We start from the raw sequence: 23,567 nt of genomic DNA on the forward strand, positions 1-23,567 counted from the left end.
ACCCCTTCCAGAATATGGCAACACCCCTTTAGTGGGTATTGCTTTTGTACTACCTATTACTATAGCCAAAATGGTTGTAGTAAGCTCAGTATCTTTAGGATGGAATCCCCATATCATTTTTTACTTGATAAAGACAATACAAAGAAATGCATGGTGGCACGTTACCTTGTGTTACCTTTCCCAGTTGACTGTAATTTATGCATTTGTATGTGTTGGATGGTAATGACAGGATTTAGAATCCAACACAAAAACGTTTTTAATGTCTTTGTGGTGCAGCACACATGATGTCATGTCATCAAACTTCTGAAGAGAAGAAAAGACACAGCCTGTGAAGTGTAGCAAGCAGGAAATAGAGAAGGTAAGTACTGGTTGCTGCTGGAACAAAGTTGGAATATTACCGAATAGACACATGGAAGAATGGGCTGGAGAAACACAGAGGGTGGTGCTGGAGACACAGAGGATGGAGCTCAAAAAAGATGAGAGATGAAGCTGGAGACACGGGAGAGAAAACTGAAAACACATGAGGGAATAGTGCTGGAGACTCAGGAGAGATCATGCTGGAGACACAGGAGGGAATAGTGCTGGAGACACGGGGAAGATGATGCTGGAGACACAGGAGGGAATAGTGCTGGCGACATGGGGAAGATGATGCTGGAGACACAGGAAGGAATAGCGCTGGAGACACAAGGGAGTTGATGCTCAAGATGCATGAGTGAGTAGTGCTGGACACCGGCAAAATAATGCTGGAGACACAGGAGGGAGTACTGCTGGAGACCCAGGGAGATGATGCTGGAGACACAGGGGAGATCATGCTGGAGACACAGGAGGGAATAGTGCTGGAGACACAGGGGAGATAATGCTGGAGACACAGGAGAGAATAGTGCTGGAGACACAGGGAAGATGATGCTGGAGACACAGGAAGGAATAGCACTGGAGACACAGGGGAGTTGATGTTCGAGACACATGTGGGAGTAGTACTGGACACAGAGGAGATAATGCTGGAGACACAAGAGGAAATAGTGCTGGACACAGGGGAGTTGATGCTAGAAACACAGGTGGGCTTAGTGCTAGAGACATAGGGGACATTATGCTAGAGACACAGGAGGGAATAGTGCTGGAGACAAAGGAAGATAATGCTTGAGGCACAGCAGGGAGTAGTGTTGGAGACACAGGGGAGATGATGCTGGAGACACAGGAAGGAATAGCGCTGGAGACACAGGGGAGTTGATGCTCGAGACACAGGAGGAAGTAGTGCTAGAGAAACAGGGGAGATGATGCTAGAGACGCAGCAGGGAATAGTGCTGGAGACACCGGGGAGATGGTGCTGGAGACTCAGGAGAGATGATGCTAGAAACACCGAGGAGTTGATGCTGGAGACACAGGAGTGAATAGTACTGAGACACAGGGAAGTTGATGCTAGAGACACAGGATGAAGTAGTGCTGGAGAAACAGGGGAGATGATGCTAAATACGCAGCAGGGAATAGTGCTGGAGACACAGGAGAGATGATGCTAGAAACACAGGGGAGATGATGCTGGAAACACAGGAGTGAATAGTGCTGAGACACAGGAAAGTTGATGCTAGAGACACAGGATGAAGTAGTGCTGGAACAACAGGGGAGATGATGCTAGAGACGCAGCAGGGAATAGTGCTGGAGACACAGGAGAGATAATGCTAGAAACACAGGGGAGATGATGCTGGAGACACAGGAGGGAATAGTGCTGGAGACACAGGAGAGATGATGCTGGAGACACAGGAGAGAAGATGCTGGATACAAGGAGGTAAAAGTGCTGCAGAAATAAAAAAAGATGGGGACAGTAATCTTCATAGACACATCATTTCTATAAAAAAAAAAAAACAACAACAACATTTTACTGATACAAATGGCACAAAATTAGCAAACACAGTGTAATAATATAAAATTATTTCATCTGGGGAATTCACATTTTGTCCTGCCCCAAAACCTCTGTTACTGTTGTTGTATTACCTGGTTGAACCTCTGTTGTATAATGATGACACTGGCTATATTCCCACGCAAACAGGTGTCTTCTATACCACGTCATCTCTTATGTGAATACTGACTCAAGATGCTGTCTGCCCTGGGAGGATACATTTCTTTAGAGGTTTCACATTTCAGAGAAACCACCACATACTGTAGGTAAGAAATAACTTGTAAGCACTTGTAAGTCCTGTGGCTGGCCTTGTCCTTTACTTCATGATGCCTGTGTCTCCAGCACCTTTTGACTCCACACACCAGCTCCTCCTTCTTCCCATAATGTTCTCCTTCTCCCTTAGCTGTCTCTGTCCAATCAGCTCTTCTCTTTCAGACCACATGACCAGACTATGAGCTCAGCTTAACTCCTCCTGTGCCAGTGCCTTCCCCTGCTGCTGCTGCGGATCGGTAAGTGCTCTTAAAGGGTCATGCATACCAATTTCCCAGGGTAACACACCATGAGTAAAATACAAATGTCTGAATGATTCTTCTGTTTCAAATGAGGTGAAATGTCAACTGAGAATCAACCTCATTCCGGACATCCTTCAACTGCCCAAACTGATGAAAATGTTATGAAAATTCATCATGCCATTCTGAAAGATCGCTGTCAGACCATTGAAAAACTCTTGAAGTTACTGGAATTTCATGAAGTTACTGTCGGCGAATTTCAACTGAGGACTTGGGTATGTAACTGTTTGCAGCAAAATTTGTGCCTTGTATTCTCACCACTAACCAAAGAGACAATCGCCTGGCTGCGTACCGTGCTTTGAATGAACACTTGAAAGAAGACCCTGATTTGTTTTCCAAAATCGTAACAGGAGATGAATCTTGGTGCTACAGTTACGATCCAGAAACAAAACAGAAATCCAGCCAATGGAAACCCCCCACTTCTCCTCGTCCCAAAAAGCCTGACAAGTGAAGTCAAATGTGAAAACAATGCTCATTTGTTTCTTTAATGTGAGAGGAATTGTGTACCCCAGGGTCCAACTGTCAACCAGTTTTTATTTGGAAGTTTTGAAAAGGTTGCATCATGATTTGAGGAAAAAACGTCCCGATTTGTTGGGAACAGATGACTGCTTCTTCCATCATGACAACACACCTGCGCACACAGTGGTGATTGTTAAGCAATTTTTAACCAAAAATGACATGACACCTTTGCCACACCCACCGCATTCACCCGATCTCGCCCCGTGCAACTTTTTTTTATTTCCTCTGATGAAAAGAGACCTTAAAGGAAAACATTTTGCAGATATTGAAGAGGCGAAACAAAAAAAAAGGCAAAAGTACTAAAAGGCATCAACAAAGATGAGTTTAAAAAATGTTTTCAGCAATCAAAAAAAAAAGTTTGCCCAAATGTATTTACAAGTGGAGAGTACTTTGAGGGTGACTGAAGTTTCAAAATGTACAAATAATTAATTAATTAATCATCAATTCCTGCTTTTTTTGGGCACCCCTCGTACTATATATGTGTTAATATAAAATTATTCTAACCCGCTGACATTATTTGGGACTAGAAGAGCAAAAAAGAAATATATACCAGTTTAAATGCAATTGATTATACATAAAAACATAAAGAAGCAAGACAAAATCTCTGCACTTTTATTTTGCGCATTTCTTGAATTATATTTTACTGTTTAAATGTTTCTATTTCAATGCATTTCAAATAGTGAATTTAATACAATTTGAAGTTCACTTAAAGGAAGATAGACAGTTTCTCTTTGTGTCTCTAGTATATTTCCTTAATGCACCTGCGACCGCTGCCATGTTCGAACACACAGAGCCGGCCCTAACCAATATGATGCCCTAGGCAAGATTTTGGCTGGTGCCCCCTAGCACCACCGCTGGTTCTGCCTCTGACCTTGCACCTCTTTCCCAGCACCATCACCCCTCATCCATAGCAGTCCTTGTACCCCCTATATTTTAAATAGGAACAGTTTGCACATTTGATGCACAGCCCAAAAAGGGGCATCTTCTTGCTGGGAAGGGGCATGGCCACACAATAGTAACCCCAATTCCAATTACGCCACACAGTACAGCAACTTTATTCACATTTTATCTTGCGATAGTGTCCATAATTCATATTACATCCCACAGTAGTATCACTTTACCTTATAAACGTTACTCCTCACAGTAGAGCCCCTTATTCACATTACATGACACTGAAGTGCTCCTTATTCACATTACACCACACCTTATTGCTCTTTATTCACATTAGATGACACAGTAGTGCCCTTTCTATATGCAACACCACATAGTAGAGCACCGTATACACATAATGCCAAACATTAGTAATGCATTTATACACAATTCCACACAGTAATGCCCCTTACACATATGAGACACATTAATGTCCTTATAAACATAATGCACCTTACACATTATGACAACCTTTATTAATGCCCTTTTACACATAATGTCCCTTACACATATGCCGCACATTATTAATGCCCTTATACACATAATGACACACATAGTGCCCCCTACACATTTGCTGCACATTATTAGTGCCCCTATACACATAATGACACACATACAGTAGTACCCTGTTACACATATGCCGCACATTATTAATGCCCTTATACACATAATGACGCACATAGTGGCCCTTTACACGTATGTTTCACATTATTAATGCATTTTTACATGACACACATGATGCTCCTTACATATATTCTGAACACTACTGCACAACCAACCCACTCACATGAACACAGCACTCACACTGCCTCTAACACTGTGACCTCTGCCTCTGCTTGGATACAGATGTGTCCTCACAAATCTTGCATCAATGCTAACGTCGGGCACATTTTTTTAATGAAAATGCATCTTATTTGCATTGCTATGTGGCTAGGATGCACAAGCAGCTTCTGCTGATTAAACTGATATGCAGCATGCCTATATACTGTGTGAGACTGTGGCTGTATCTGCATATGAAATGCTACATACAGAATATAGGCATGCTGCATATCATTTTAATCAGCAGAAGCTGATGATGCCCCAAGGCATATCAAATGCCCTAGGCAATTGTCTAGTTTGCCTATGCCTATGGCCGGCTCTGCGAACACAGAAAAATAAAATGTAAGATGCTCTCTTTGAAAATCATGAATACCCATAATGTATTTTATTTTAATGTGTGGCTTAGTAAATTTAAGTTTTTGCTGTTTACTGCAAATACATTAAGTCTTTATACAGACATACCGTAAGACACATTAATCCAATTTTATTTCTCTGTGTTGTTTTCTAATTGAGTTGTGAATTAATATGTACCTTAACCCTTTGCCTGAGATGCACCACGCCAAGCTTTCCCGGTCTTAGTCGCATCTGATGCTCTGTGTCAGAAACGGCCACCGGCGGAAGGTAATATTCCAACAGCCACCAGACTCAGGAGACAGTTCCAGCCCCTCTGATTCCTTCGATATCCTGCAGTCCCCTCCCACTGAACATAATGAAGACAACTGCAGCTGCAGGAAGACAGTCACAGCTGACTAAACTACCCGCACTTACATTTACTCTCTGACTGTGACTGACAATCCTAATAGAATCTCCCATAGTCTCCGCTCCCTGCAGCTGTACCTCCCCACAGTCACTCCCCCTCTCTCATACCCCTTTTCCACCTGAGGTCTGACCCGGGATTTTTAACCTGGCTACAACCCATGTCGGCCGCGACGTTTCCACTGCACTTCGACACGGGTTATTCCTGGGTTGGATATGTTTCCACTTAACCCGTGTAAGCTCTGTAAAGGCCTATTGATGTCATTAAAAATGGACTTTTTACTGTCTCAACAAGATGATGTCATGAAAAGGAACAAAAGGGAGGGGTGGGGCCTGCTCACAGCATTGCAGCAATGGAGACCGATGCAGTAGCTGTGTCTAGCATGGAGTTGCAGACTGTTTGCAGTTTTTTTGCTGCTTATTTCTGCTGCAGACAGCTTGATGCAGCTTCTCACCTTGTGCTACCTACTGCTGAGGTGGAGGAGGCAGGCGCAATTCTTTGCCGAGAAGGCTAGTTCTCAACACCATTATTTGAAAAGGAGGAGAGTGCTGATATCAGCCAGCGTTACTTCTCTCATAAGAATGAGCTCTACACCAAGCCGAAGAATGTGTGTGAGAGATCGCAGACATGGAGAAGCATTCATGCAGACCATTTAAGCTTATTAGGAGGAGCAGTGGAAGGCACATTTCAGGATGTCTCATGCTACATTAGATTATATTTTGAAACAACTGTCCCCCACAATCACCAAGCAGACCAGCAGGTTCCAAAAGCCCATTGAGCCGAGCTGGAGATTAGCGATTGCTCTTTGCTGGTATGCTACCCCTGGAGAGTATCGCTCACTCTCCTGTTTATTTAGAGTAGGGATTGGCACGGTCTCCAAGATTGTCTACCAGGTCATGCGGGAATTGCTGGATACCATGTACCATCGCTTTATTTCCTTGCCACAAGGACAGCGGCTAGATAAGACTATGAAAGGATTTAAGAAGCGTGGCTACCATCAGTGTGCTGGTGCCATTGATGGAACCCACATCCCCATCATTGCCCCCATGTGACAACCAAGCAGACTACTATAATCGCAAGGGTTGGTATTCCATTGTCCTGCAAGCCATAGCGGACCACAATTACTGGTAAGCACGGTTTTACTAATGTGTTTGAAATAGGCTTGGGCTTTTTTTGATGATGCATAAACTGTAATAAACCTTTATTTTTAGTTTCACAGATGTCTTCATAGGGTGGCCCGGACGCAGGGGTGTATCTACCTAATGGCCAGGATGGCACTCGCCAGGGGCACCAGGCAAGGAGGGGGCGCCGCCTGGCTGCCCCACCCGCGGACAAAGGATAGAAAAGCAGTACTGTCAGACTGTACCTGGTGAGAGTCTGTTACTGCTGGAGCGGCGCTGTTGTCCAGCAGCACCGCACTTGTATTCAGACTCAAAATAAACAACAGCTCCCAGCAGCCCTTGTTGCTGGGAGCTCCCAGCAGCAAGGGCTGCTGGGAACTGTAGTTTATTGTCCGTCTGATTACAAGAGCGGTGCTGCCGGACACTAGTCTGATCACTAGTGCAGTGCGGTGCTGACGGACACCGGAGCAGTAGCGGCAGTAACAGACTCTGACTAGGTACACAGCAATTGTTATATAGCACAGTGCTATAGATCTATTTGTTGTTGAAGATAATAAAAAAGTGGCAGTGTTTGGGAGAAGGTACTGTAGTACCTGGAAAACGACACGATTTTCATCCATGTTAGATGTAAGTAAATAGTAAGTAAGTGAAAACTTTAACTTGTTGAGTGTAATAAAGAAAATACATATCTTACCTATTTCAAGGCCATGTTCAAGGAAATGTCTTGGAAGTAATGGCACCCTGATGTTTTTTCTAACAGGAAGCACTTCTACCATCCATCTAATGGTGTTTAGTTAATGGCTGGGTCCATTTGAGGCTCATCTCACAGCATCTCATTAGCATTTCATTCAGGATACAGTCAAGATGCGAGCGTTTGGCATCCCGGCGGTTGGAAAGCTGACGCCAGCATCCCGAAACTGCTCGGAATGCTGATGCTGGCATCCCAACATAGATAGTGATGCAGAATGCCAAAATCCGGATCGAGTTGGTGCCAAAGTCGCCACTGGCAAGCTACGTAGGAGGGTTAGGGTTAGGCTGCAAGGGCGGGAGGGCTAGGGTTAGGCTGCAGGGAGGGAGATTAGGAAGGGTGGGTTGGGGTTAGGCACCATTGAAGAGGCTTTGGGGGAGGGGTGGGTTAAGGTCAGGCTGTGGGTAAGGTGGGTTAGAGGGGAGGGATGGTGTAACATGAATACGAGACACTACTGTGTGGTGTAATGTGAATGAGGGACACTACTGTGTGGCATAATTTGAATTGGAAGTACTATTGTGTTCACGCCCTTCCCCCACAAGACCATGCCCCATTTCCAATACTCACACCTTTTTCCAAATGTGTGTAGGGGGGGGGGGGGGAGGCGCCAGCCCCTTACTTTGCCAGGGGCGCTCGGACCCCTAGATACACCCCTGCCCGGACGGGCCCATGATGCGAGGGTTCTCGCCATCTCCGATCTTTACAATATTGCTGAGGACAAGCTCGGTGGATTGCTTTTCCCTAGAGAGGTAAGATTATTTACTCCTTAAACTAATGCTCACCCATAAACCAATATTCATGTTTTACCCCTGGAGTAATATTAATATTTTATGAACAGAAATCGGTGATCGTAGATGGTGTGGACATCCCGTTCCACCTCCTTGGTGATGCAGCATACCTGTTACAGTGCTGGCTGATGAAGGGCTACACCCAGCATGTTCAATTATCTCCAAAACATATATCATACACCCATGCCCTAAGTCCAGCCCATATGGCAGTTGAGAATGCGTTTTGGCGTTTAAAAGGACGCTGGCGCTGCCTTATGAAGAGGAATGATGTGGACTTGAAACTCATGCTAGATATAGTAGTAGCCTGCTGCATTCTCCATAATATGTGTGAGATACAAAAGGAAGACTTTCTCCCCGAGTGGAATGTGCATGATCATGGGGTGGGGGTCACTGTACATGATGCATCAGGCTTGGTGGGGGGCGGTTTGACATAGCCGGCGAGCGTATCAGGGCCACCATTGCAGCCAATCTTCCCTCAATGTTGCAGTATATAGAGAAGACAGACAAGTTTTTGTGTGCAGTTTTGTGTTTATTTTGTTTTCTACAATTTCTCAGTCATAAAAATTGTTCAAATGTTATTAGTTGTATATTTTTGCTTTTAAGCAGTTGGCAAACATTTTCGGAGGTAACAATAAAAAATACTGAAGTGCAAACAGAACACTCTGTAGAAATCCCCATAACGCAAGGGTCTTCAACATGTGGCCCTCCAGCTGTTGTGGAACTACATGTCCCAGCGTGCCTTGCTGTGTATTTCCACAACAGCTAGAGGATCACAGGTTGAAGACTCTGCCCTAATGTTTGGCAGGTAGCAGGGTAACCCCAATATTTGGGTCCCACTGCCGCACATTTTCTTAGGTAACAATATAAAAAGAGTAAAGTGCAAACAGAACACTCTGTAAAAAAAACACTAATGTTTAGCTTTCTAGGTATCAGGGTAACCCCAATATTTGTATCTCACTGCCGCACATCTTTGAGGTAACAATGTAACACATAAAAAGGAAAACAGAACCTTAACACACAAACATTGTTTTATCAACAGCTGGCCTTCTTTAAGGCAATTGTCTATACACCCAGTATTCTGAAGATTATGCGATTTGTGTTGTTGGATTTGAGGGAGGCTCATAGTTGTATGGACCATATGGGTATTGTGGGTAGACTGGGTCTGGCTGTTGTGCTTGTGTTGTATTCCCTAGAGTACGTGCAAACGTACGCTCAAAAAATGACATCTGCCTATCATGCATGGCCAATAACTGCGTCAAAAATGATTGATGCATTTCTTTTTCGGATGCAAGATATCTCTCAATTTGTGCATCTTCCTGGGAATTCAGCTCACTATCCGCCTCACGCAGGTGCTCCACAATAATGAACGTCATTGCTCTGACCATTTGTTCTGTTTTGTTCGTTTTGTTTTTCCACTTTGGAACGTTATAGACTGTGAAGGGGATGAAAAAAAATGTAATCAACAATTATTATATCTCCCACCTGCACACTAGCTATACTCTGCAACATTACCATGCGCCAATCATTGACAAGCCAAAACCACAGTATTGACTGGAGCACCCTCACTGCGACTAAATAGCTAAAACTTGTTGAGAAATGAGCCTGTAGGGCTGGAGTGCTAAACTCGCAGCCCTCCAGCTGTTGTGGAACTACACATCTCAGCATGCCTTTACATAGATTTTGTATAGGGACTGCTGCAACTGTGGCAGGGCATGCTAGTATGTGTAGATTGTTACGTTCTCTATGCTCAGAACGTGAGGTACTGAGTGGGTTAGTCCAGAGCACAGGAACGTGATGCTGTAGTGATAGCAAAGTTCAGCAGCAACCCCTAGGAACCTAACTCCGTTGTTCCACCCGCGTGGTCGGTCTACGCCTGCGAGACTATGGTTTCTTGGGCCCACGGCAGCCGCGTTTGAAGGGCGGATTATGTCTGCCCAACTCCGATGCCCCTCGGTCTTAATTGGAGACAAGGTGTAAACTGAGATGGGGCGGTAACAAGGGGACAACTAACTAAATAAAGCACCGAGCTATGGGCTACTACTAAACTCAAACAAAACGTATGTGCGGCACGGCCGCCAAAGGAAAAGGACAACAAAGGTAATACTGTCCACACCCTACACGGCACCGTCGTGTACCGGGGAGGACAGCTAAGGCGGAAACTTCCGCAAAAACACCAGCGACAAGTATAATCCAAGAATACTGCGGCCTAGGCCGCAAGACGCAGCAGAAGCCGCTACTCACAACACCGGGAGAGTAACCACAAGTGCACGAGAACCCAGAGATGACAGGCACAGGTTTCAATCAACTGGAGGGCTGGAAAAACTCACACGACCGGCTTCCGAACACCAGGACTCAGGACCACTTGGAACAGGGTAGAGCAGATAACAGCACACTGAGTAAGGAATTCTCCAGAGCAGGAACAGCTCACAGGAAGCTATCACCAGCGTCTGTGTCAGGCAGAAATGCAGAATATAACCAGAACTCCGCCAATCACAGCAGAGACCCTTAATTAACTGATGTGCAGCTGCCCTGCTGCACGACCAAAAACTGACAGGTGGACTTAATTACATGGCAACGGGGAACGCGGTCCGCGCCCGGCGTCCCCATTGCCAAGGACCCAGCGGCTCAGAGTGGTCAGCGTCCTGGCGTTGTCAGACGCTGAGCGGGGAGCAGGAGGAGGCGCGGCGAACGTGATGCGCCGGGACCGTTGCTTAGCAATGGTCGGGCGCTGGCGCGAACCGCCGCAACTGACAGTCTCCCCCCTCGAGGAGGGGTTAAAGAACCCCTATATCCGGGTTTATGAGGAAATTCCTGAAAGAACAACCTCCTAAGCCTAGGGGCATGAAAATCCTTGTCCAGGACCCAAGACCTTTCTTCTGGCCCGTACCCTTTCCAATGAACAAAAAAAATAGAGCCGACCACAAGAAAATTTAGAATCTAAGACCTTCTCCACTAGGAATTCTTGTTGACCCTGAACATCCACCAGAGGTCTACCCTGGAAAATTTTCCGAGGAAATCTCCTGGAAAGAACATATGGCTTCAATAAAGAACAATGGAAAGTGTTGCAGATTTTAAGTGACTTAGGCAAGCGTAGCCGAAAAGCCACTGGATTGACTTTCTTGACAATAAGGAACGGTCCAATAAATCTGGGTCCCAATCTAGCCGAGGGTTGGCGGAGCTTGATGTTGCGGGTTGACAACCACACCTTATCCCCTACCTTAAATGTGCATGGGCGTCGGAACCTATCAGAAAAAAAATTCTCCCGAAAAGCAGCTTTCTTAAGAGCAAGGTGTACCTTCCTCCAAATAACTCTGAGATGGGAGGTTAAGGTCAAAGAAGAAGCTGGGTAACGGGGAGTAAAGGAATTGGCTCTAGGATGAAAGCCCAGGACCGAAAAGAACGGAGACTCCTTGGTGAATGAATGGCAAGCGTTATTGTAGGCAAACTCGGTCAAAGGTAGAAAATCTGACCAATCGTTCTGAAGTTTGGCAGAATAAAGACGTAAATATTGTTTTAGTGACTGATTCACACGTTCAGTCTGCCCGTTAGACTGTGGATGGTATCCAGACGTTAGACAGAGTTTCATGTTTAACGAGGCACAAAAACGCTTCCAAAAACTAGCAATAAACTGCGGTCCCTGGTCTGAGACTATATCCATGGGTAAACCATGTAGCCTGAAGACATGGCGGAGGAACAGAACTGCCAGAACTTGAGCAGAGGGTAACCAGGGTAAAGCAATGAAGTGGGCCATTTTACTAAAACGGTCCACAACTACCCAAATTACCTGGAACCCGCATGAAAGAGGAAGATCCACCACGAAATCCATGGAAATGTGTGACCATGGCCTGAGTGGAATAGCAAGCGGCATGAGTTGCCCGACCGGCAAGGATCGGGACACTTTGTGCTTAGTACAATCCTGACAGGAAAGGACAAATTCCCTAACATCCTTAGAAAGATCCGGCCACCACACCGAGCGAGAGATTAACTCCAGGGTTTTAGTAATACCAGGATGGCCAGCAACCTTACTATCATGGAACTCTGCGAGGACACTGCTTCTCAAGAACTCAGGAACGAAGAGACGACCAACAGGAGTATTACTGGGAGCCTGCTGCTGAAGCTGGACAAGCTGTGTGAACAAATCCTGTGTGAGGCCGGCCCGGATGACGGATGTTGAGACAATAGGAGTTGCGGAAGAGTGATCATTATGAGCAGGAAGAAAACAACGTGACAGGGCATAGGCCTTGGTATTCTTAGAACCGGGCCTGTAGGTGATGATGAACTTGAATCATGTAAAAAACAGCGCCCAACGCGCCTGCCGAGCATTTAGCCGTTTTTCTGATTCAATATACTGTAGATTCTTGTGGTCAGTGAACACTGTAATGGTATGCTTCGCTCCTTCAAGCCAGTGCCTCCATTCCTCAAAAGCCCATTTGACTGCCAGCAATTCTCGATTACCAATGTCATAGTTGGATTCAGCAGAGGAGAATTTCCTGGACATGAAGGCACAAGGGTGTAACATCAGAGACTTTCCTAAGAAAGAATGGCTCCCACTCCAACCTCTGAGGCGTCCACCTCGTCAATAAAGGGAAGATCAGGGTTGGGGTGTCTGAGAACTGGAGCTGAGACAAAGGCCTGTTTTAGGGCCAGGAAGACAGACTTGGCTTGAGGCAACCAGTTGGAAGGATCAGCTCCTTTTTTCTTGATAACGCCACAATAGGAGCAACTAAATCTGAAAAGGCATGAATAAAACGTCTATAATAATTTGCAAAACCCAAAAATCGCTGGATAGCCTTTAAGTTAGTGGGTTGCGTCCAGATTAGGATAGCCTGGAGTTTCTTAGGTTCCATAAAAAAACCCTTTGGAGAAAGAATATACCCTACAAAAGACACCTCAGTGATGTGGAAATCACATTTCTCCAATTTGGCGTACAAATGATTCTCCTGTAACTTCTGAAGTACTTGTTGCACATGGACAACATGCTGTTCTGGAGACTCGGAATAAATTAAGATGTCGTCCAAATAAACGACCACGAACTTCCCTAGAAAGTTGCAGAGGACACCATTAATAAGATCCTGAAACACCGCAGGAGCATTAGACAGACCGAACGGCATGACAAGAAATTCGTAATGTCCGGACTGTGTACTAGAAGCCGTCTTCCACTTATCCCTAGATCTTATTCGGATGAGTTTGTAGGCTCCTCTGAGATCGATTTTTGAAAAAATAACCGCAGTGCGGAGCTGATCAAATAACACTGAAATCAACGGCAAGGGGTAGGTGTTTTTAATTGAAATCTTATTCAAGGCCCGATAGTCTATGCACGGTCTTAGAGATCCGTCTTTTTTCTCAACCAAAAAGAACCCTGCACTTAACGGAGATTTCGAGGGCCTAATAAACATTCTTTTACACAGAAGGAACCCCACCGGGAAATTTCCCCAGACCGCCAATCTATGGTGGGATTATGAAGGGCAAGCCAGGAGTAACCTAAAACGACAGACACGGCCGGACAATGGGTGAGATAAAACTCAATTTTTTCGGAATGTAAGGCCCCTACTGTCAGTTGTACTGAAGTGGTCCGATGAGTAATTACCCCATTAGAGAGGGGACCACCGTCTAGTCTAGGGGTGGGCAAAATACGGCCCGCGGGCCGGATGCGGCCCGCAAACCGATCCTGCCCGGCCCACTGCCTCCCACCAGCGAGCAATGACAAGCGGCCCGACCGGCAAAGCTGCTTGTCATTGCTCTGCACTGCAGTACCTCCAAGCTGCCAGCGGCGCCTCTCTCCCCTACTGCTGCTGCGTTGTAGCAGCCTCCTCCAGAGTCCCCAGTGACAACGGCTGTGTTCAGCCGAGAAGGGGGCGGGGTTACGTGCCGATGAGGGGGCGGGACTACACAGGACCTCAGGGGGCGGAGCTACACGGGACAAGAGCCAGACTGCTACAGATCCATCCTTCCTGCCACTGCCAGCCAGATCAGTAAGTTAATGGAAAAAGTGAAAGTGTGTGTGTGTGTGTGTGTGTGTGTGTGTGTGTGTGTGTGTGATAGTGTGTGTGTGATAGTGTGCATATTGACAATGTCTATAATATTTGTCCTATTAAAAACACGTTAAAGGTTAAAGAACACAGTACGCAATTGGCATAAAAAGTACCGCAAGGGTACTCCCTTAACTATACCTTAAGGAATGTACTTATACTGTAAACCTCTGTGTAGTGGGAGAGTGTAGATGCAACACAGTATAACCTTATTACCTTTAAAGCTGTTCGAGCGTCACTGACGCTCTGAGATTACTTAATACTATAAGAAATACACAGATACCGTGCTCAGGGTCCAACGCCTAAATATATATTATGAATGATATACTTGCAAAAGAATTTAACACAATACAAGTCATACACTACAATATAACATAGACTACCTAACCAGATAACTACACGGGAAATACAATACAATACAATTACGTTTAAGGGAAAATAAGAGGGGAAGAGGAGAAGAGAGAGAGAGAAAGAAATGGCTCACAATAACAAGAAGACAAATATGATTGCAGAGAAAGCTTACACATGTGAGGAACAATCGCTGCGCAGTCAGTCAATGCTGAGAATCTTTGTTTAGAAAGTACTTGAGCTTACCCATGCTGCCTGTCCCTATATACACAACACCCAGCAACACAATTGTCCCTACAATGCCGCATGGGGCAGAAGCTAGACTCCATTTTGGGAAAACTCCACTTGATTCCAAAGACTACACCACATGGCTGAAAGGGGGAGGGGAAAATACCCGGCAGCAGCCATTTTAGATTTGCAGGTCCAAACACATGGCACTCTCTACTACACCACAATCACATAGCAGAAAACACAAGACTCCATTTTATTCCAAAATGTCCAAGCCTCAAAACAATGCATATGTTCTGATTTTACAATTCCAAACCATCTAAATCACCTTTCACAATTTCAATCCAACTTCCTAGAACCATCTTATTCACTTTCACATTCCAAACAACTTCAGTATCTCAATAACCAGAGCATATTCATCACAAGACCAGATCACAATGTAACCACACATCTCAGCCTGCCATTGCTACCAGCACATGTTCAAACATAACTGCATGGTGGTATTTATGATTAACAAGATATATTATAACTAACCAGTACAATCTATTTTAAATCACCACAGGCAAACAAATACCACAAATGCTATGCTACAGGTTGTCTACTGTTCCAATTCATCACAGACTTCACAGAGTATCAACAGAAACACCCAACAATCACACAACTGCCCAAACCTCGTTAACCTTAAGCCATTTGTATCTCCAAACTAACTAAACTATGCCAATCAGCCATGAGATATTGAAATTATGATACTTAGCCTTTCGTAAGGAGCCTGGTGATGATCCAGCCATGCTTGCTGTGTGTCAGGTAGCTGTGTGAGTGAGTGAGTGAGCCCTGTGATCTCCAGTGGGTATATCATACCCTCATTCCAGCTGTGGGGGTGTGTCAACAACAAGATGTGTGTGTGTGTCCCTCACAGCATGTGAGCCAGCTGCATCAGTGGCCTTGGTTATGCAAAACAATGGGTGATGACCGACACATTCCTGTCTTGTGGGAAGCTATTGTTTGGCGAATACTGTCCCACTGTCCACTCTCAGTTGAGACAATGACATCTCAGCAATCATTCTTCTGTATACAAATCCAGCCCCATTTCGTAAACACAGGTGTTGGCCCTCCTCATTGAGTCTCAAAGCTCAGTGTAATTAAAGGCTATTGTACTCCGTCTGCGGGAAAGATACTGATTCGGAATACAATTAATCTTCAATTACTATTCCTGTGCTTTAGCTATGCATATGAAGATGTGAAGCCCTCACAACATGCAAACTATTGTTTGGGGGATCTCTAAGGTCAAAGAGCCATTTGAGACCCACTGATACCTGTTGGACTCAGGGGAATATTAACTTATAAAATACATTATATGGTTGAATTATGTAACGATTGAGTCGCACGCTGGGCACACAGAAACTCTACCGTAAATGCGCATACAGTGCGCCTGCGGGTGCACGTAACAGCGGGTAGTCGCACGCACGGGAGAGCGCCCGCATGCGCAGCGCGGACATGTATGAGGTGCAAATATGGCAGTGTGCATAGTGATATTTTTCTGACTTTGACAGTCCACTCTTTGGCAGTCAACAATAACTGCCACTTCCTAAAACATTTCAAAAGGAGAAAAATATATGTCAAGTGTAAATACATTTCCATGGTTGGGTTGGAGAGGAGAAAGAGAAGGTGTGAAAAGGGTATGACCTAGTGAGATAGCAAAAGCATGTGTGTATGAATCCATGTTTGGGGGGGTCATGTATCATCGTGCCGTACGTGTTTTAAATCAAGCTTCGAGGTATTGCGAAGTATACATTTGAATTCCTTCTTATCCCGTATTAAGGGTCTGTGGATGGGCTGTCAAACTCTACCGAGCTCTTTTCGGCTGTGGTTGCAACAAAATGGGGGAGCACATTTTAGTTGATGACACATGAATGGGGGAGATATGTGATTGCTGATATCTGTGCCTGTATTCCCTATCGACTATGTGTGTCATTACCTGAGGGTTGTAGAAATGAAGATAAAGAACACTTATGGTAAATGCAGTGGTATTCTATGTCAGGTTAATGTACATTTGTCGATTGAGGTCTTGTTCGGTGTCTGTTGAATGCAGTCTTCTTTGTGCTTTTGCCCATTAGGTGCGAGCAAAAGCTGTCAATGTCCATAGATTTGCAAAAGTGTTGGGCTAGCGTAATTTTAAAATTTCTAGGGAAACTGGGGATCCATGGCATAGTTCATCAAAAATCTGTGTATAAGGTTGTCAGAACTTCTTCTTTAATCCATCTGTTGTCTGTATATCGGCTCATCAAATTCCTCGTCCAAGTGGGTCTTTTTACCTTGGAGGAAAACAGAAAAACAGGTGAAAGAAACGGACCGTATAATCGCATTTTCATTACATCATTGTTTCTACCGTTGGGTCATAAATCAAGTCCATTGGGATTACAGTTTCCTCACTCCTTAGACTCATTACCTCAGGTAGTACTTTTCCAATATAACACAATCCTTCAGAGTTTGGGGCAAGCCACTTATACGCCTTCCTCCCGCATATGAAATATGCATCATCGGGGAGAACATATGGGACGGAGTAGGACATAACCATGTTACACATCTTCCATGTGAAATCTCCTAATCCTAATTCTCCCATCTGCTTAGTACACGTATCAGTTTGTACGATATGTGCACAGTATCCTAGTGATACCTCTCCAACTCTCGTAATCCTATTTCCTAAGGTATACCTATATCGGAAAGATTTTCCTCTACTGGCTATGTGGCGTATAAGCTCTGTATCTGTAGGCTTTCTATCTGCTCTATGCGAAAAGGTCATGGTTTGGTTACTCCATGACACTTCCCAATTTCCCGGCTTTCGGGGATTGGAGATGTTAAAACCTAATAGGGACCTATCCACATGGTATTGGTGGAGCTTCAAACTAGGAGGGCTGGAGATATTAAACCTCCTGTCCACCGGCCTCCCACCCTTTAGCTCAAGTACCTCCCCTACCGTTAAAGGAAATGGTACTAGCCCTGATTTGCTATGACCTTGAGGTGCTTGAGAGCATACCCAACAATCTGTTTTATTTAACACATTACCCACTAAGGAGTGATAGTCACTCCATGGATGCCGGTCCGTATGGATATTAAAACTGGATTGGCATTTCTTAATGCACCCATCCTCAACTACGTTGTTACAGAGCCTACAGATACAGTTTTCTTCAGCTAATAATCCTTAAAAGAAAAGTGTTTACAAATAACATGGCTGCTAGATCGTTTCCGGTACTCGCCTTTGCTTGGTGATTGGGTTGCTATTGGAAATTTACACCTCCATCTTTATCATCAGGACCTTTCTGGATCCTTTCACGACCTCACTGATACTCTCACCGAAACAGACTGCTCTGGTCAACATCATGGTCAACAGGAAAATCCATATCACAGTCTCTTGGGGCAAGTCCGTCTTACAGGAGGAGAAAAGAAGAAATTTGTAATGGGGTACAGAAAATCAGTTTGAGGGGGAAGAGAGACTTGTTACGATAATAAGTTCTCTAGTCTTGTTGTTCTTCTTGTTCTGCTGTCTTCTCAAAGGTGCTGTCTCTCAGTCTTCCAAACGAACATTCTGGTGATGCAATATTCCCTCCAAACCAGCGATCTTTCTGTAAGGAGCAAAAATCTTGCATTACCATTTGTCTAACTGATGGGTGACATACCATCTTTAAAACATGAAAACATGAGTGAGAAGAGAGAGAAAACAACAACAGCAAAAAAAACAAAAGAGAGAGAACAATTTATATGCATGTGTATATTACTTAAATCAACAATAGCCATCAATAGGAAAAGAGAAAAAAAAACATTTTTCAAACATTTTAAAACATTGTCAGATCGTCAGGCTGTCATCTCTACATGTCCAATGGTTTCTTTGCGCCGTCCCTCCCCCCAGCACCATACTCCACTTTCTGTATCTGCCAGGATACATTGATGCGGATAGGTCATGCTGGGGTTTGGTAGACTTCTGCAAAGACCAAGCGGATATGCAATGTTTGAGTCCTTACTAATAATCGTCAGAGATGGGGAGATAGAGAGAGAGAGAAAAAAAAACATTTCACAGATACATTTACAATGTTTCACCTGGTCATTCCTGTGTCTTCAGGGAATGACCTCCCAATTTATTAACCGTTACCTCAGGCTTACCATCAGTTCTAATGATCACCTTTCCTGACTATATATTATGGGTGTGGCCCAAAATTCTTCCTATATGATCCCTGATTATAATTTGGTGTGTCCTAACTTTTGCTCATTTTCATGTCTAGGGGGTCTGATTTTATGTGGGCTGTTGCAGTTACTGGCATAATGCCCTTCTCTTTTGCACAGATCACAAATCCTTAAGTTCCTCCATGTGCCAATGGCCTGGGGTTTTGGTTGATTTGATGCCTCCTCAAACGCTTGGATGCTCATCACCATCAACCGCTTTCCCTGTACTTCTCTGACTCCTTGGATACCATGATTATGTCGTTGTCTAGGGGGTTCATATACCTTTTGTGAATCTTTGATCATACACTTAGATCTTTCCTAGGATCTGGGTAATCAGACATGATTGATCTCAATTCTGTCCGGGACCAGGGATGGCGCATTGCACTGTCCTTGACGGGAATGGTTCCCTGATCGTCAGTCTTCCCATTGGGGACTGTGATCACCCTGACAGGACTAAACTCAATTACATCACCTTGTTTTGGTCTTACAATATGGGGTACATTTGTTTGTGCGTGATATAAAACATTGTACGTACCTGTGGACACGACCTCACCTGACCCTCCGTTAGGGGGTTTGATTATTGCCTTTACCAATTTGGTCGCGTCCACCTGGATGTCTTGTAGGATGGCTTCTGGAAGAGGTGCCGACATCGTTCTGGGCTCACTTTCTTGTTGGTAATCCTGAGGGAAGTTTAACATGGGGTGCGACTTGCACAGGTTAACATTTGTAATTTTTACACTTTCATTTTCATAAACATTATTACATTTAACACTTTCATTCTTAATACAGTTACTAAGTGCATTTTTATCGTACAACATTGTGCCATTTCTCTGCAACCATAATCCTCTCCATTGCCATGTCTCTCCTCTCAAGATGAAAGTTAGGTAAGTCAATTAAATCTCTTTGTAATTCACCTTCCTGTTGCCATAACTGCAAATGATCATAATGCTTGATTCGTCTCTTTGCTGATTTAATGAGACCTATCCTTCTCCTTAAATTCGTTAACACTTCTAGGCTGAAGCTACCTACTCTTGGGAATTTCTCCCCGTCATGTCTAGTCATTCTCTCCCATTCATCACATAAACTTTCTGTGTGACTTCCGTATTTCTCACACATTACATACCTTGCCGACCCAATTGGTCGGTTCACTGAATCAACCCGAACCGAGGTTGATCGCCCCCTACCTGAACAAGTGGCCCCCATAGTTCGAAAGTGTTGCTTTATTCAGCCAACCCTTACGCAAACCAAAATGTTCAAAATAGGCTGACGGTGGCGGTTTACCGAGTACCCCACTCACTCGCCCACGCCGACCAATACGACCTGATCACACCGATATGGTGCTGGCGTACTCGACCTAGGGCCCCTGCGACCTGAACCTCTATTTACTGGAACCTGTGAGGGTGATCCGAAGAACACTTACTCTTTCCAGTAACTATTGGTTGCTGGATAGTTCCTGAGTGAGCAGCGAACTTCCCTTAAAATAAAATTTTTTTTACACAAATCACGTTAGAATGTACAAATAGCGTTTGTGACCCCTTTACTCTAATGGTACTAGGTCAGATTACTAACTAATGTACACAATTACGTGCGGTACAATCGTTTAGTACATAAGCAACTAATCTTATGTGCTGAGCGACCAACGGAATCGAAAATTTCGGCTGCGAATTCCTTCAGCCAGAGCTTATATGGCCTATATGGGTGTTGCACCAACCCTTTCTTGGTGTTGTGCCTGTGGACTGTATAGCGGACTTCCTTGTCTGCTGTACCTGAACCTGCTGGTCTGTTATGACCTCCTGGTCTGTTACAGTATGACCTCCTGGTCTGCTACACTCTAATGCTCAAATTGTATATTTAACCAGGGATGCCTCCCTAGCCACCATGTACGTCACTTACACGCATGTACCTCACGAGTACTCGACTTTTCTTGTGGTTCAACCTTAAAAATTGTAAAAACAAACACTCACTCACCGCATATACACTTTTGTTTCTATTTCTATTTCTGCGCAGAAATTTTTTCTTTAGACCAGATGTGTTACCAATTAGGAGAAGGATCTGTTAATTTAAATTTGGAATGTTAAACTAGATTTGTGCGATTTATCGCCTGGCGTTATTTACCGCGTGGCGCTACTTATCGCGTTGAGAGGAGAGGAGAAAAACTTGTGTTTTGAGTTACGTGGGCGTACCCAGACGCTCCGTTGCGTAATTTACGCTGCGTGCGTCGGCCTTTGGTTTGCGTGCACAAATCTCAGTTTTTGTTAGAGACACGTGTACGCAAAATAAAGATCCACCGTAACACAATTTATATGTTTATCAATGTAGATGATCCTTGATCATCTACCGCACACCACACTGACTTCGCCTTATCTCCCAGGCAAAAACTGTGTGTTTGTCTATACTTTAACTATGTTACCTTTACTCTTAAACTATAAAATAGCGGCAAATCTCTTTTAGCACGTTTATCAATGCAAATGGCAAACAGGAAGGTGAGATATGTGAAAGTACACAGATGAAAATGCAATTCTAAATTTAATCTAATAACATACATTGATGTAAGCACAGACATATAGACATTTAGACCTTATTCAGTGCTTCTAATTTGCATATGAATTGCTTTTTAACTACAGTAACTCTGTAAAAGGCGATTTATTTCAACACTGCTAGGGAACCTAACCAGTCACACAGGTTCATCTGCATTTCAATGGCCATCCTGCACCAAGCAGAGTAGGGTGGTAAGGAAACCAAAAGAAAAAAAAAAAACAACAACTTTGTTTTATCTGTGTATCGTTCTTAAATCAAATATTTAATTTATTATTAACTGTTATTAAACTGTATCTGAACTACTTATGATTGACTATGATATGGACTAAACAAATGCATTGGAAAAAAAACTCATTAAATGATGATTTCTTTTTGACAGTGGATGGCTGATTATTTATTGAAAATCAGCCACTTTAGGGGGGGGGGGAAATTTGACCTTCCCAAAATGGCCGCTGCTCCTCCCCCTTCCACTTCCATGAGGGTCACACAAAATGGGGGACAGACCATGCGGCCTCTAGTCACAAAGAAAGTAATCATTCAAACGCCTAAAGTTATTCTAGGCCTGAGTTTTTTTTTTTTTTTTAACTATATCAGGGCTATGCAGCAACTTTTAAATGTACTTTTAAACCTACTTAAACAGATAAACCATCCAATCTGCGTGTGTTGTTCTTACCTCCGGTTCCCGGATTCCTTCAGCACCCTTTACTAAGCGAAGCAGACGCTTAACTGGTCAGCACTGCAGTATCCCCGACCTCCAAACGGTTTAACGAGGGATGCTACTTTCTACCTTCTCCGCCCTTTGCTGACCTGATAATGTCTGCTGAAGTTACCTAGTGCAGATATGTGAATCCCGGAGGACGAGTCCCCCAATTGACAATGTCTATAATATTTGTCCTATTAAAAACACGTTAAAGGTTAAAGAACACAGTACGCAATTGGCGTAAAAAGTACCGCAAGGGTACTCCCTTAACTATACCTTAAGGAATGTACTTATACTGTAAACCTCTGTGTAGTGGGAGAGTGTAGATGCAACACAGTATAACCTTATTACCTTTAAAGCTGTTCGAGCGTCACTGACGCTCTGAGATTACTTAATACTATAAGAAATACACAGATACCGTGCTCAGGGTCCAACGCCTAAATATATATTATGAATGATATACTTGCAAAAGAATTTAACACAATACAAGTCATACACTACAATATAACATAGACTACCTAACCAGATAACTACACGGGAAATACAATACAATACAATTACGTTTAAGGGAAAATAAGAGGGGAAGAGGAGAAGAGAGAGAGAGAAAGAAATGGCTCACAATAACAAGAAGACAAATATGATTGCAGAGAAAGCTTACACATGTGAGGAACAATCGCTGCGCAGTCAGTCAATGCTGAGAATCTTTGTTTAGAAAGTACTTGAGCTTACCCATGCTGCCTGTCCCTATATACACAACACCCAGCAACACAATTGTCCCTACAATGCCGCATGGGGCAGAAGCTAGACTCCATTTTGGGAAAACTCCACTTGATTCCAAAGACTACACCACATGGCTGAAAGGGGGAGGGGAAAATACCCGGCAGCAGCCATTTTAGATTTGCAGGTCCAAACACATGGCACTCTCTACTACACCACAATCACATAGCAGAAAACACAAGACTCCATTTTATTCCAAAATGTCCAAGCCTCAAAACAATGCATATGTTCTGATTTTACAATTCCAAACCATCTAAATCACCTTTCACAATTTCAATCCAACTTCCTAGAACCATCTTATTCACTTTCACATTCCAAACAACTTCAGTATCTCAATAACCAAAGCATATTCATCACAAGACCAGATCACAATGTAACCACACATCTCAGCCTGCCATTGCTACCAGCACATGTTCAAACGTAACTGCATGGTGGTATTTATGATTAACAAGATATATTATAACTAACCAGTACAATCTATTTTAAATCACCACAGGCAAACAAATACCACAAATGCTATGCTACAGGTTGTCTACTGTTCCAATTCATCACAGACTTCACAGAGTATCAACAGAAACACCCAACAATCA

The 23,567-nt window shown here is 43.9% G+C and overlaps 1 long non-coding RNA gene across 1 annotated transcript; it reads left to right on the forward strand.

Moving 5' to 3' along the window:
- Positions 1-281: 281 nt before the first annotated feature.
- LOC134928846 (uncharacterized) lies at positions 282-3,538 on the forward strand. The gene is made up of 4 exons (XR_010178056.1): positions 282-358; positions 2,042-2,157; positions 2,327-2,400; positions 2,497-3,538. It is a non-coding gene; the product is annotated as an uncharacterized LOC134928846 (long non-coding RNA).
- Positions 3,539-23,567: the final 20,029 nt, after the last annotated feature.

This window comes from Pseudophryne corroboree, chromosome 5 (genome assembly GCF_028390025.1).
Source record: "Pseudophryne corroboree isolate aPseCor3 chromosome 5, aPseCor3.hap2, whole genome shotgun sequence".
In the NCBI taxonomy this organism is placed as follows: domain Eukaryota; kingdom Metazoa; phylum Chordata; class Amphibia; order Anura; family Myobatrachidae; genus Pseudophryne; species Pseudophryne corroboree.